Source organism: Thermobia domestica, chromosome 15 (genome assembly GCF_964235325.1).
Source record: "Thermobia domestica chromosome 15, izTheDome1.hap1.1, whole genome shotgun sequence".
Lineage (NCBI taxonomy): Eukaryota > Metazoa > Arthropoda > Insecta > Zygentoma > Lepismatidae > Thermobia > Thermobia domestica.
Window position 1 is genome coordinate 177,417,061 of NC_137468.1, and position 17,292 is coordinate 177,434,352.

The following is a 17,292-nucleotide window of genomic DNA, read 5'->3' on the forward strand; positions in this document are numbered from 1 at the left end:
GGCCCAAAGGGTTTTTCACTTGTAGTTCCTACACTAATGAAGCACTTACGTTAGGGTTGCTGCACTAAGAAGTACTAACGATGCACTAACCTTTGCACTAAAAGAGATCATTAGTGCTTTTGAATTTGGCGGTAATTTAACGCAATGAAAAATTCCCCATGCATTTCTTATGGGAGTTTCGTGACTTATAATTGGCTATATCTACACTAATAGTGAAGCACTAACGAAACTATTAGTATTTTCTGGAAGCACTAACGATGCACTAACGAATGGTACTAATTTTATCGTTAATGCTTGAAGTGGGGGGGCAGCGTGAACTTGGCCCCCCCAAAAGTTTTTTATTTATAACTCTTTCACTAATGAAGCACTAACGTTAGCGATTTTTGCAGTAAGAAACACTAACGATGCACTAACGATTGCACTAGCAGAGGTCAATAGTGCTTTTCAATTTGGCGGTAATTTGACCCAATGAAAAATTCTCCATGCATTTCTTATGGGAGATTCGTGACTTATAATTGGCTATATCTACACTAATAGTGAAGCACTAACGAAACTTTTAGTATTTTCTAGAAGCACTAATGATGCACTAACGAACGGCACTATTCCTTTCCTTATTGCTTGAAGTGGGGGGGGCCAGCGTGTACCATTGTTTTTCTCTAGATCCTACACTAATGAAGCACTAACGTCACGGGTTGGTGCACTAGGAAGCACTAACGATGCACTAACGAATGGCACTAGTTATTTTGTTAGTGCTTGAAGTGGGGGGGGCAGCGTGAACTTGGCTCCCCCAAAGGTTTTTTGCTTGTAGCTCCTACATTAATTAAGCACTAACGTTAGGGGTTGGTGCACTAAGAAGCACTAACGATGCACTAACGATTGACACTAATTTTATCGTTAGTGCTGAAAGTGGGGGGGCAAGTTCACGGACGTGCTTTCTTTTTCTGTCCACTAGAGAAAAATTCCATCAACAAAAATGTTTCTTGTGTTATATCTTCAACAGCTGGCCTAGCACAAGCCTTGTTAACATGCAAACCTATGTCGTCGCTCAAGATAGCTTCATGGCTTTCAGAATCATTTTCAGAATCTGAATAAAAGTCTGTTAGGTATTTAAAAAATTTACACGGATGAAGCTCTGATTTAGAAGCTCGACGAACTACTCAATTTTCGCTATCAAATTGCAGGTAAAAAAGTGTTTTGATTGGAGACATTCAATTGATAAGAGCATTTTCCCGCCTTTTATTCAAAGCGTCTTTGTTTTTCATTTTAATTTCTGCTGGTGATAGTAGTAAAACAGATATATTTTCAAACGAAGAGCTTAAAGCTGCTACGAAATCAACAGCACATTCTACAATTACTTTCTTTTGTTTCACAAAGTTCCATACTGGCCTTCTTGTACGTACTCCAATCCCATCCACTTCTCCCTTGAAATGAACAAAAAGGTGACGCTAATGATAATATTTATATGACACTTATTTTACGTTAAAACATCATACTGACAGTAATAGATAATCCTCCATTTAAGTAAATAATGTTCATGCTTAGAAAACTGTATTTTAGTACACATGGAATAATTTTCTATCATAAATAACCAATGTACACAAACTTTCTCACCAATGACATACCCACTGTCACGGGCAGGACAAGTTTTCAAATTGAATAAATCGAAATATATTATTAGCATTAGTCCAAAATTTGGTAAATGTGAAATACACATGCAAATTGTTACTTCTACTAAGTACGATGCACATTCACAAATTTAGTAGTTCAGTACAATAACTTTTGGTAGTTTTTTGTCACGGGCAGGACACTCAAGTTGACGTTTATATCTTTAATGATATTATAAACAATGTTTATCCTGTAAACACTTTTTCAACTGCAGCTTGTAGCAAAGAGAAGCATCTTAAATAGCTCGAAGTTACTTCAGCCAAACATGCACAAATTACCGTAAAATGTTGCCGATAACAAGAATAAAAAATTTCCTCGCAGCTGACATGTTACAAACTCACAACTTAGATTTAAAATTTTACGTGAATTCTAAGTATAAATAAGTTTTTCTTTGTGGAAAAGTAAATTTCGTTCTATTTACTTCATATATATGTAAAAATGCATTGGTTTTGACAGTTTTCGAAAATTTGGGTTCAGGCTCACTTTCGCGTGGAATGGCCCGGTAGCAACATCTATTGTGGAGCCTTGGTAAATCTAGTTCTTGCTATAAGGACGTCCTGGAAAAGAGTATATTTTTCGCAAAATATGTTCAGGTGATGCATCTAGTAATATTCTTTTCTGATACCCTTTGTTTCGAGCTGCAATGACGATTTAGTTTTATATATATATATATATATATATATATATATATATATATATATATATATATATATATATATATATATATACATATATATATGTATATATATAAAGTGAGAGAGATAGAGAGAGAGAGGAGGTCTATAAGTGTTAGTACAGTGAGTTATTTTAGAAACAAAGATGACTAAAGCAAATCTAACTACCTGAGGGTGAACTTGGCTAAACAAGCTCCCGATTGATGCATGGATGGTGAATTTCTCCCATCTTGAATCAAGGTTAGTTCTTTTCAAATAGGAAGGTAGGCATTAGACAAATTAATTGACAGTGTTTTTTTTTTTCAGTGAGACGTAATCCCGGAAAGAGAAATTAATTAACATCTCCCGTTCCAATGTTATGACGCCCCAAATTTGACGTTTTTCTATTTTCTTGCAGGAAGAGCGACATGGCAGTAACGCTGCAAGAAAAGACGTGACGCCTCAAATTTGGCAGGTTTTCTTTTTTTGCAGGTTTTCTTTTCGTGTGATTGCCTGGAACTTAAACGGGCGCCACCTCTCAAGGCCTGCAATAAGCCACAACACCTTTAGCTACTTCATTATGAAATTCAGTGTATCTTGTAATGTTGCCAACAGACTACGGTAAGGTCCACCACGAAACTAGACAGAAGAGGAGACATCCACATTGGTGTTTGCTGCGAGTGTTAAAACTCCCAAGCGCAGCACAAGACAACTATCAGCGACAGCTATCAGCGTACGAACAAGTGGCATCTCTTCAAGCTGCAGCTTGTCCGCACCCTTTCAGAGGATGATTCAGACCGGCGCATGGAATTCGCCAATTGGGCTTTGTCACAATATGACCAAGATCCACATTTCTCAGCCAGCGTCTATCGCTAGTCATGCGATATTGGTCGGATGAAAACCCAAGTGCTATCAATCCGTGCAAGAGGGTTATCCCTGCGCATATAAGGTGCAGGGCATATGGAACAAATCGATAATAAGTCCCTTATTCATTCTTGGTACCCAAAATGGTGTGCGATATCTGGACATGCTACAGGAGTTGGTGTTTCCATTGCGTCTCCGCTCTGATGGCACCTTGCCGCGAAATTTTCAGCAAGATGGTATCCCATCGCACTATGTTCTGACTGTGCGGGAATGCTTGGATTTGCATCTTCCTGGATGTTGAATCGTTCGCTGAGACACTGTGGAGTGGCCAGTCGGGTTGTCGTACGTCACTCCCTTGCATTTAATGAGAACACTTAAAACATCTTGTGTATCAGAAGATGATTCGTAATGTTCCACACTTACAGGGACGTATTCAGGACGCCTGTGATAGCATCATCCCCGCTGTGTTGTTACGTGTTCAGGAGGACATGATTGAGAGTCTCCGGTTGTGTGTTGCAATGGACGGACAACAAGTGGTGCACATTATATAGGTGGGCTTTTGGGGCATCATAACTTTGGAACGGAACATGATAATGCATTTCTTGTTGCTGGACTGTGTTGCGCTGAAAAAATTGTGTTAATTGATATTCCACATGCTTACATTTCCCTTTGAAAAAACCCTGGATCCAAGATGGCGGTCTCGATGTTTTCATGATAGGCGAGGGTCGGAGACATTTTAACTCCACTACAGCACAAAAGGTGGATATAACGCTCTTTCTCATTGACAATTCATCAAATAGAGACGGAGGCATCGGTGCTAAATATATGTTCAGATATTCGCAAAGATTCTCCCTGGTATGCAGTAGTGCTGCAGTTCTACTGAAGACGTTAAACGGACTGATAGACACAGTTTGCTCTCGAATTTTGATGGTATTGTTTGTAGTAGATATTGAAATTATTTTTCTTCCCTTTCTAGTTTTACAGTTTCAAAGTAACCACCTATCATCTTGTTATTTAATCTTCACCAATCTTCTTTGCATGATCATTATTTATCTGACTGTTAGCAATTAAACCCTTGCAATTTTCATAAATATGTCCTTTGGTGCTGAGTTTTCAACGTGATCATGAGGAGATAAATAGTGAGACAACTTCTTTAGATCCTTATTTTCTCATGTCTAACGGGAGGGTCCATGCTCAACATGTTGTTCTGAATATTCAAAATGTTATGGCAAAAGTTCCAAAATGCTTCCATGATATTCATGTCATAGGAAACGCCATGATCCATCTCGCTAATATTAAATATGTTATTCCTCGGCCTTGAGTTATCCTTCCAGAAACTTTCACTGATTCAATTAAAGTTTGTTGAATGATCATATCTGATGCAATCCCACTCGAATATCTACTTTTTTGCCAGTGGTAATAGCCTATATCTTTATTACGTAAATTTCCTGTACTCCTCAGGATTCTTGTTTTCCTTCAAAGTGTCCATCTGCTGAACATACAAATAGGCATATTAAGCATAAAAGTGGTGGCCAGCTGCATGGAAGCAGGTAGTAATCTACACCCCCAACCCCCCCTAACAGCCCTCCAAATTTCTTTACACACACCCCTGGATGGAAAAGGAATACTCCCCCAAATGCAATTGTATCAATCAGTATCATATAGGTTATTTATTGCATCAAGTTAAAACGGTTTTGTGTTTAGGAAAAATGGCGATATTCTTATTTATTTATTTAACTTGAAAATACGAAGCGACCTCGTTCTCATGTACGGCTTCGAGTACCACATGACCTCATTGTTTCGGACGGTGTTTCGATCGAGACAATCGACAAAACAGACCCGCTCATACCTACCCTACTGGGCTCCGCGGTCGTTTCCGAGAAAAGAGATTGATGAACAGATGCAGATGATTGAAATTGGCAAGTTTTGAGCGGTCATTCACCTACCTCCTCCTCAATAAGGAAAAATGTGACAAAAAAGTAATAAGCCTATATCAGATTCAGTTGCTAAGTGCTACTCTGCAACAGGCTCGCAACCAGAGGGGGCTAGGGAGGGCCTAGCCCTCCCTTAATTCTTCATGTCTCCTCCAGACCTCAATACAAAATGCACAATTTAGATATTTGTAAGAGAATTTTTAATGACTTGGCCCCTCTTAACATATTCATGCCCCCCCCAAAGCTCTGTGGCTGGTTTCGAGCCTGCTCTGCAAGTGGTGTATCAACGGACGGACGTTAGAAGGGTGTAGTCAAAACGTTTGTAGAAATGAAGAAATCGATCGAAATAAGAATTATATATATATATTAGACTGAGTCTAGTGTTATGCAGGAACGATTTGGCGCTAACTTAATTTTTTGTAAAGTATATTTTTATTCAAGTAAATTCATCGAGTGGAACAGGGCTCATAGCGAGTCCTTTTTTTTAACTAAAATTTACTTTTTTCAAAGTTGGTCACTAAAAGTTACTTCTTTGAGAGGTAAAGTGACTTTAACGTGGGATTTATGTTTTGCATTGGCAGTTTTCTGAGAAAAATATAAAAACAAATGTAAAAAGGCAGAAATTTGTTACTCTTTATTCTTCTGAAAGCTTCAATACTTGCTGCCACATTTGAAACAGTCAGCTTTATTCTCACTTCAGCTTTTATTCTTCCTAAAGCACAGTAGACGGTTGGTGGATGCTTAAGCTCTCAAGATGGAGTTGAGAACCCTTCTGTGTCTATTCTTTCTTCTATCATAATAATCTTTTAGATTTCTCTCGTAATAGTTAACGATCCCTTCAACGTTGTGTGTGTGTGTGTGTCTGTGTGGTTCATCATGTTCGTCTTGTGTTATGCTTTTTGTATGATGGTCTTAAGAGTAGGTGATGAATTTGAATATTTCACGTTTTTGAGAACTCTTCATGCGAAGTTAAATATAATGTCTGGGATGAAGAAATTCGGAAATAGGCCAGAACTGGTTCCACTTACTCAGGAGCTTTTTACATCTGCTACTTCTGCTTACCGTAACTACAAAGCTTACTTTGAAAACCTAAAAAAAGGAAGAAGCTCAAAAAGAAGTAAAGAAGAAACAAAACAACAAAGAGAGAGATGATGGAGAAACAAACAAAGAAAAAAAGGGGCATACTGAGATTTTGGTCACTTTTACCTGTGCTTTTGGCCATTTTTGGTCACTTTTCAACTATTTACAACAGACCAGACCACTATGGAGCCATGGGATTATTAAAATTAGGGTATATTAAAGAAGACAAAACAGAAAGATACGAAATATTTGTAAATTGAGAAACTGTATTTCTGGAAAACAACTAAATCAATGAATAATTTTCTTATGAAAGATATTCAGAGCCAATAACGTAGCCAGGAAGGGGTAGGAACAGAGATTAAGAGATCAAATAATATTACAACAATTAACGTTAACAACAGGGTTACAATATTAAAATAATGAAATTGGAACTTTGTACAGTATAAGTTACTAAACGAATGTGATTTCACCATGAAACGAGTGAATTTTTTCCCAATTAATATTTTGGAAAAAAATCACCCACTAAAACTTGCTGGGGGTGAATAAATTGAAATAATAGCAGAATTTTGCAAAATAATTATAATAATTCGCATGAAATCAATTCACGTGTAATTAATGGGTAAAATAGTGGAGGTTAATTCCTAATACAGTGAAACCTCTCTTAACGGGCATCTCTCAATAGTGGACATCTTCATAAGAGGACAAACTCTTATTCTTCCATTCCATAAATATGTATGGTGTGGTGTTATGAGAGAGAACCCTTCCTTTTAGGAACACCTCTCATTTACGGACAAATAATCGTGTTCCACCGATGTCCGTTTTTAGAGGATTCACTGTATTACTTAGTTTCATAATAATAATAAATGTTCAAATGTGCGAACTTACTTTATTGAACCAACCACTGGGAAGAGCTGATATTATTATTATTATTATTATTATTATTATTATTATTATTATTATTATTATTATTATTATTATTATTATTATTATTATTATTATTATTATTATTATTATTATTATTGCAATAGTTGCGTAACAAAATATACTGTTTTCTTGTTTGAGTTTGTTTTAAGATTATATCACTATTCTGAGAGCCCATCCCCCTTTTATTTTGAACATACCCCCAAATAGAAATTTCTGGCGTACTTACTGCATGGAAGTGCAGCAGTATTGCTTTGATGCAAATGAAATTCAGAATCTAAAGTGCGATCCGCTTGGATGTATAGTATACGAGATTGACTTGCGAGATGTACTGCAAACACCACCAGAACTTTTATATCTTTCTTAAGTAGGCTTACTGATTTTGATACCTCCATGCTATGAAAAGTTACATGACCAACTAGTGTTCTATTGGCATCAGCGATATCAAAGACACACAGAATAAAATGTAATAACGGTTATGAACCACAATATGATATAATTGAGAATTTGTATTGTCGATCCTTATTATAACTTCCACAAATTCCAAGACTTTGAAAGATGTCAATTGGTTACCGAAAAGCAAACTGACATAGGGTGTATACTCCTATAACAAGCTGCTTGGGAGATATAGAAGTCCTGGGTCTGTATAACAAAATAATAGAACTACACTCATCACTCTGTTTTCGGGCTATGCTGAGATCAATTTTCTTTGATGATGTCACTTCTTCGACTATATGTTTTAGTGATGGTGCGATGAGATGATTGTGCGTGATTACCTTCAAAGTTTTGTACTGCTTGAGGATATGATACATTATCATACACTTGTGATTGAATATTTTTAACTACTTTTGCTGCCATGATAAAAATGCAAGCTCTTTCACTTTCCTCGTTCTTTTCCGTTTCCTCATATCAAGCATCGTGTAACAGTTTGTTTCTAGCTCCCTTGAAAGTGAGAGTATATTTCCTCCCATAACGAATGCACCCCTCTATAATGATCAGACGTTCACGAAATCTCCTTTAAGGAAGGTTTTTCATGCTTTGTTGGATAAACATAAAAAATATAAAAAATATAAATAAATATTTAACCACCAGTTAGTGTTCTTTTTAATTAACGCTTACAGCTAGGCTCACAACAGAGTAAATATTTCGAAAAGTTATGATCCGCTTTTGATGATTTTTTCCTTAAAATGCAGCTTATGAAACACGCAATCGAAAATATTTGAACAGGTTTTTACGATTTCCTAATTTTTTAGGAGCTTAAGTGTAAAATGCTACAGAATACCTTTCTGGAATGCCGAAATTATCTTCTCTGATCACGAATACCCATTCTAGGCGTAATTTTATTTAAATGTGTAATATACCAAATTATAGTGCATTGTTGCAGAATACATTCCTGTCTCATGAATTGAAATATCGCTATTGGTTAGCCAGATAGAGGCTGAAATACAAAACCAGGCGCGTATGGGATGGCGGCAATCTTTTAAGGATGAACCTCACATGGAATATTTTGAGACGTTTTAGGTTTCATTCTATTTGACACAGAGTGCAAATCTTGAGAGATTCAGGTCTTTTAGAACTATTTTACAATGATCATTTTCAAAACGCCCTTGTATATTAATAGAAATATAGAAAAGCTGGAGCATAAAACATTGCTATGCAGTATAAGTTAACAAAATAATATTTGTTTTGTATTTTCAAAGAAATGAACTGCGACAGTTTATTGAATTACATCTTACTATTGCTAAGCTGTATGTACGTAGTTGTAATTTTATTTTGTTTAGTCCCATATATTTTGCGTAAATATCAGCATAGTTACTTCTATACAATAACAATGATCTTTTCGTAATGCGAATCGTGATATTAATTCCTTGTGCATGTGCTATCTATGAGGAACAAAATAAAATACTAATGAACTAAAATATTATTCACTGCTTTATACGTTACTTTTGATATACTATTTCTATTTATAGTTACTTAAAAATCCTTTCACGTGGTGTTATCATGTTGTCCTACATCAATATCAAATATTATCAGATGTATACTAGAGAACTCTAGTGTAACATGCTACTTTATTTATGATGTGATTTTGTTATTGATATAACTTTATTTAATAGATAACAATAAATAATATTTTCTTACGTTTAAAGCTAGGAACACCAATGGTGCTCTGGGAGGCCACAAATTAATTTTGTTACATTTCCTAATAGTACGGTAGATGGGTGCACATTATAGCCACAATTACTCAGTTATAAACTCGTGAAAGTTAGCACAATGATTCTTCAGTATATACTTATTTTTTTCAGTAGTAGAAATATTGAATTTAGAATGTTGTTTAGCGATAGTTGCTAAGAGTATATTACCTTAGAAATAACTGTCATTCACCCTAAGTACTCAATCTGTAAAGGATACTGCTATGTTCCAGAACATCATATCTTACTGCAAGTATGTTTTTAAGGTCCTGAGTAAACGAATCAAAGGCATTTTCATTTGCTAGGAATGTAAACTAGAAATTGAAAATACATTTTTGACGACCATTCATATAAATTAGAATGTCTAAATTCAAATGCTGTAATAATTTTAAATCCAAATGATATTACACTGTTGATGTTTTATTTGAAGGTAAAATTTTTAACGACTGTTTTTCACCACTTTTCAATATTTACAATTTTTCCATGTCTTTTTCTGTGTTCCTTTTTAATCTCGAAATCTTCTACATAACAAAACAAAGAAAGCAACAAGATTTACATCAAATACAAAACTATGTTCCTCCCATATAATAACCATGATCTGTCCGCATTCAATCATTTTTCATACCTCCACAAAAGTTTCACGTATTTTTACACTCTCCCCTACATGTGCATAAGATGGTACAATTCAGATGTGCTCGTACACATTTGTAGTCTATACATCTGTACCTGCATCTGCATTGTAGTAACTCTGGACAGGATTCACTTACTTCCTGGAAGTTTGTTCATAAGGGCGCCCACTGTTCTGGAGAACCCTACCCCAGTCAGCGGGAGAGGACAAAGAACGATATGGTAGAGTACAGCCTCCCCAATAATGTCCACCTTGTAGCACTGCCCTCGTGATGTGTTGTTTTAAGGCAGCTTTCGTGGGAGGAAGGAATGACAACCCTCGACCTCTACGTATCAATATAAGGTTTCTTATTTCGTTGATTGAGGTACAAGTTGCTGTTTTATCATAGAGAAAGATAGTGAAGTATTCCAGTTAAGCTTCGGTCTAATCAGATATATGCTCAGGTGCACTGTGGAACTCATAGAATATGCTTGTAAATTTGTCATGTGCGTCTCACACTTTCCATGCAGACTTCTTTCCAATTTGGGCAAAGTGGGACACGGTGTCACAGAGTATGAAGGCATGAAACACCGGAAGAGCCAAGGATTTTCATGGGACAAGTGACGCACATATCTCATGACATGAATATTCTTGCCACTATCAAAAGCAACCAACAGTTCTATTTTTCCTAACTGTTGTACAACTGATACCGCCAGAACAATTACATCAGTATCCACAGTGCGAATGATGATCTTGTAAAATCCGTGAGTGACAGCATCAGCAACGTGCACCATGATCCTTGAATCTACTTCCTCGTGATTCCAGGGTGCAATGTTTGTCGTGTCTTGTTCAGGTATGAATCCATAGGTGACAAAAAGATGTTGCTCAGGTGATGAACTTGCCATTAGTTCGTTGTTAAGAAACTTACACAGGTCTGTATTGTTTCTGTTCAAGCGAAGAAACTGCTGCAAGTTCTTTGGTATGGGGCTTGATGCCTCTCCGTTTACCACTACCTTTAAGACGATTTTTTCTAGTCTCTGTATTATGGCTGTTGTCAAAATATTGATCCCAGACAATATCTACACGTCGAAACTTATATTGTTCTTTTTTATATGTGGTACAAATACCTTTGCAGCGTAGTGACCAAACATGTCGCATCCTTCAGGTCCAAAAATATTGACAAGTACAGCACCATCTATAAGGCTCACATCAGTCTCTGGTCCTACTTTGCACATATTCTATGCATGGTGTTGAAGACAGGCCACAAGATCCGACTTTTTTTCGCAAACATAATTGCCTATAGGAAGAGAGAGATAGCGGAAATGGATGGTTTTGATGTGTGAAGAAATTGTCCAAGTCACTGTCTCTTCTCTGAATATACAGCCTTGCAAATAAAGGTGACTCACTTTTAGGAAGGCTCATCTTCGCTCTTGCTACTTTTGAGTTATATGAATTTTCATTGAAAAGCATCACTTTGTTCCTCGTAATCTTATATGTTATATGCTTGGTGTTTGTTCTGAGCCGATTATCCACAAACATTTGATACCGACATTACATCTTTCATTACATCTTTCGAATGCAACCTCAGGAGATCCTGGCTTTCTTCTTCAAATTGATTCCCTATGCCCTCTACCACATTGTTCAGCGCATTCACCAGCGTAGCATATAACTTTTAGGTAGAACCGTTTTGCTCATGGTGGTAGAAACATCGATGGTACGTGAAAACATTTTGATTTTCCTATCATGGATGTTTCTAATTCAGAAATAACACGGATATGTTCCGGGTCTGCTACTGCCCATTGTAACATGGCGCCGGAATTCTCTCTCAAACCAATTACTCCCTCACCTCCCTTAATGAGCACGTTATTTTTCTCATGAGTTTAATCAATAACAATGAGAGCAAATTTTCTCTGGGACTTAGCCATCACAAAATTACCTTCTTGGAACTTTTTAGGAACAGCAGGATGGACACTCTTAAGGCTGCACATGTCTCTCACATGAACTGCTATCCAACGAACATAATTCGTATGAATCATCCTAAAGAACCAAGGTCTTACTTAATTAATGCATCTGTATACAATTTGAAGTTACCCATTCGTAATGAAATTACAAATACCAAAACAAGTAATTCCAGTTCGAGATTTCTGTACTCCATTTGAGATGGGGTAAACACCCCCTACTCACTATCCCTCATCCCTCATCTCACATCTCAAAAAATATTTCAAAAGTAAACATTTTCCATCCGATGAGGTAAACATTTTCCATCCGATGCGGAGGTGGAGCGCTGTTTTGCTTAGCAGGACAAGACCTTATATGTACATGGGTTAGAAATGTTGCAACATCGTTGTAAAAAGTGTATTGAGCTTCGGGGGGAATACGTTGAATAGTGTATTAAAATGGTTCTTTCAGGTAAATTTCTTCTTGGTGATTTCGTGAACTTTACAGCCTCCGCTCATAATTGTTCTCTTATTAATACGAGATAACATTCCGCTTTTAACACGCTTATCACAGATAAAACGAATTAAGTTCAGTGTTCAGTTGTGTTATGAATGTTTCGTAAATATAACTTAATTTGCAGTATCGTTTGATATAACCATGGTCTAAACACTCAATGTATTGTTTCGTAATAGAGGTACAAACAATTCAAACTGTAATAACGAAATTAGAATCTTGTCTCTCACCTTGGCGAATATTTAAAAGGGATCCATCTATTGGTTTAGTTAAAACTCTCCATACACCCATAGTCCATATCATCTCTCACCTAGCACGCAGATGACACAATGTTCGTACTTGATTCGCCATTTGCCAGCGTATCGACTAGCAATTTTTTCCACTAATTGTTTCTTCCTCTGAGAATTTTGAAAGCGTGTAGCGAATCGGAAGAGTGCGTTGTTCGCTATTGTCTTTCCTACATGGTGTTATATTACCCAATGCTGGCAGTCAGAGGGTGTTAACCCCATTCATCCCTCACCTTGGCCGAAATAAATAAAACACGTATATCCTACTTTTGATTTCTTTATTCATTGCAAGAGTTTCAAGTAAATTAGAAACGTGCGTTGCTAGTTATGAAGTAGCTAAATTGTGTCATATTGTCCTATGTTCGTAATTTATTGGCGTGTTTTCACCCTTCATCCCCCCACATTGACCGATATAGAAAACATGTATCATCTACTTTTTTTTTATTACTTTATTCACTCCAAGAGTTTGAAGCAAATCGTAGTGTAACACTCGAGAAACCTTGCTTGTAACCTCTGAACCAAAACGTCTACTGTTTAAACAAGTCATATTGAGTACGATTGAAGAAATATTTTTTTACAAGGCGTAGTTGAAGACAATCTCCTCATTAATCTCCCTGGTCATAGTTCTTCTGGCAATTTAGGAGTGAAATGGAAGATTCTTCTATTTTGATCAAATCCAAATGTGTGCTTTCCTAGATTTGCATGACACCAGATGGCTCTGGTATGTCCGTTATTTTGAGCATCTCATTTCTTACTATTCTTCGGATGGGCGTACTAGAATAAATTATCGTAAAGTTTTTTTAATGGAACGTTTCAGTATTTTTTTAATATACCACATGACTACACGATCTTTTGGAGGAATTATAATTGTATCATTTGTGCTGGAAGAGACGCAACATATGACACGAATTATATTTCTGAATTGCTATATGTACATGATGTCTCATACATTTGATATTGCATAATGAGAGAGAATTTATATATGTATATTTATTAGGGTGGCAACGAAAATTCACTTTTCCATTTTTAATGATCTCAGGGTCGACTTTTATTTCTTTTTATCTCAAATGTACACTGCAAACATTTTGAAAGAATTAAACAATATTTAGTGGCCGCTCAATGCATCTATAAATTCACCTTAAACCACCAAATATTAAAATTCACAGATAAATAGGGCCCACTATGAAATTTAAAAAAATGTTTGAAAACATCCTTATTAATAGTTATGTTTTGTGAATGTATTTTTTTCAGTATTTAAATTTGTGAAACTATATCCAACACAACAACCAAGAACTGATTTGACTGAGAATTAATTTACTTGGGTTGGGGGAATTCCTTTCTGTGTTGCTCTACAGCTTGGAGAAGAAAATGAGCCTGATCTTCCTGGTTGGTCAGTTTTCCATTGAAGTTGTAAATCAACGCTTTCTCGTTCCACCAGATCATTTACAACATTCAGACCTTTCATGCTCTAAAGCCTTGAAGGAAAGTAACGTTCGTTTCCCATTTTTGAGGATTGTCTAATAACTTCCAGTAACCCAGTATTGTCCAGTATTTCAAAGAACTTGCTGGAGTTCATGAGAAAGTTCTTCTCCTTCACTTCCATCGCTAAATAGCGCTGTAACCCTATCCTTTTTTCACTGGTGTGAGGACTTCAGGATCAAAGAAACTGACACCAATAAGTGAATCACTACAGATGTCACGAGAAACTGTGCATTGCTGCTTCTGCAATTTTTGCATTAACATACTTGTAGGAATAAATGGGTCCTCAAGTCATTTCTTGGAGCTGAAGATGAACGAGAGGAATAGCTTGCCTTGAAATACACAAATACAATGTCTGCGATGATGAATATGTTTCAGCTCACGAGATGTAAGGTACAACTGTGTCCGGAAATGATATATCTTCAGGAAATAAATCAATTTCGCACGATGGTATGCTCCAGGATCGTAGAATTTGATACCTTCTGGAGGAATTTCGCCAAGAACTATGGGAACAAGTTGGAAAAGTTTTCTCTAATCATCTCTGGATTAATAGTGCGTATGTTTCTGCTCGAAGAAAGATATCACTTCATACATTACTGAGGTCAAAGCTTCTGCGACAACTTGCTCCTGGATTCCGGCGTCGTACTTCAGGTTGACCATTGAGTTCCAGACAAACGTTGAAAGAGTTTTATGTATGGTTCCATTGAAGCACCGAAAACCATGTCGAACACTCTCGCCTCAATTAGTTCACTATGCGATGCCTACAATATTTATAATACGTTACGATTTATTACGCCTTAGTTAAGGCAAAGAGCTAAAATATGTACCGACTTCCGGGTTGTGATCCACCTTAGAAATGAGAGCAGGTAAAAGCTTCTCATCCAAATGCACTATAAGTGGCCAGCAGATGGAAACTACGAACAAATTTCACTAGCGATTTGGTTGCGGTTCCTTCTGCGTCCTCTTCTAATAGGTTCCTTTTACACAGATTTCTCATGAGCTGTGACGCAAAGTTGCCGCTGTAGCAGTTAGAACATAAATAACATTTCTGACGCTGATTTTTGCACGATTCACTGCTGAAAACATTCCTAGTGTAAAGATATTGGTTGGTCGACACAACCTTCACGCCTTTGTAGCGGACAGCCTTCGGGAACTAGAATTTGCTTAATCTGCATCGTCACGATTTTCGGCAGTCTCGCATAAATTGCCACTATCATAATAATTATTGTTGATTGAGGCATTTGCTAAAAGCCTATCTATTAGCTCTATTTGTTTCAGCTAAACAAAGAGAAAAAGGTTAACTGGTCCAAGTTGATTTGGTGCGTTTTGCATGTAATATAAAGTAACGTGAAAATAGCTATAAGTTTGAGTGCATTGAGTGAATCTTAAATATTAAAATACGTTTATGAAATTTCGCACACATACTTAAGTAACAAAAAGGAATAAATTTAGGCGTTGAGACACTGTTGAAAGAAATTTCGAAATTTCCTCATATAACTTTTTGCCATCCTGATATCCATAATAATACCAAGTAAAGATTCAACAGAATTTATAATAGTGATATATTTCCCGCCACAAATTATGCATGATGAACAAGGTAGTTCATCCTCCGATCATTTTACTGTGCAAGTATGGAAGCATTACGACGTACCACGAACGTTAGTGATTTTGGTAGTGCGCGAAATTTTAAAAGTTAGCCTTGCTTCAAACCAGGGTTGCAAGTCCTAGTTCTGAAGCGGGCTGAAAAATTATGCGAAATTGAATAAAAAAGGGCTGAATTCACTATTTTATACCAGTTTAATATATGGCTTTGAAACACGAAACTAAAAGAAGTAAATTTCTACAACATTACCACTCCCATCTTTCAAGAATCCAAATTAAAAAAGAGTTCTTTTTGAAAAATACTTCTTAAAAAACATGCAAATAACAAGACCCCGTACAACCATGAAAGTAGATGAAACTTTTCCTGCACGTACGAAGTATAACAGAGGCTGCAAATTAAAAGGGAAAACAGATACCATCTTCGGTATGTATTGTAAGGAAACCGAATAGGCCTCTGTTTCAAAGTGACCAATAAACCAAACGGTGTTATGGTCATATATGTAAAAAAATAGGCAAAATGAAGAACAAACCAATGATCTTCATGCTAGTATGTAAACAGTAAGTTATAATAAAATATTAAAACATAAATTATTGCACGTTATCCTTGCTTATTTCACGACATAAAGATGATAATAGACTGTAAGAATATAAGGTAAGGAATATAGGAATATAAGAATATAAGGTATTTTTGTAAACTGACGTTCGTAAAAAAATGTTAAACCGGTCTTTTAGCAGCACCTTTTAAGATTCCAACACACAGTATGACTAACGTGAGATACAGGAAAAGTATCACGGATACTTTTGAAAATGTGACAAGTATTTGTTAAATGGTGCTGAATTGGGTAGATTTGTACCAACGTTTTCACAAAAGGGGCTGAAGATGCCAGGGTGGTATCAACGGGCCGATGAGTGACAAAAAGAGCTGAATTTGGTACAATTGTGCCAACTGTAGCAACACTGCTTGAAACATAAATGAAATATCAGGGCAAGCAAAGAAAGCAAAAAATACATAAGTTCGTAGAAACATTTATTAAATCTAGAAGTAAATCGGTAAATCGAAAGATATATATATATATATATATATATTTCACTATCCTAAAATGCATATCTGTTAATGTAAAACTTTATTTCTTTTCCTACTTATTTCTGGTTGTGTTATTGCAATTTTTACTTTTCGTAGTCAAAACTATTTAATGTAAATTTTTGATCAAATATTTATATAATAAAAACAAGCTTCCAATATCTGTCAGGGTTCGGTAATATCTCTTCTTGCGTTCTAATTATAAAGGGAACAGTAAGCAAACAACAATAATTTAAGTGTATCTTATAATTTACAATATAACATTAAAACGTAGGAAGGAATGTTATGAGCGATTGTTAAGAAAGAAAACGTATTAGATAACAATATTCCGCATTTAATGTTTCTGTTAAACATAGTGATGAAAATTGAGAATTGTGATGTTTCGGGGCAATAGAGAGTTTGGCTGGAACGTTTTTATATAATTGTGTATCTTTCATGTGATAGCAAGATGTTTAGAATTTCCATTTCAGTCAAAGCAC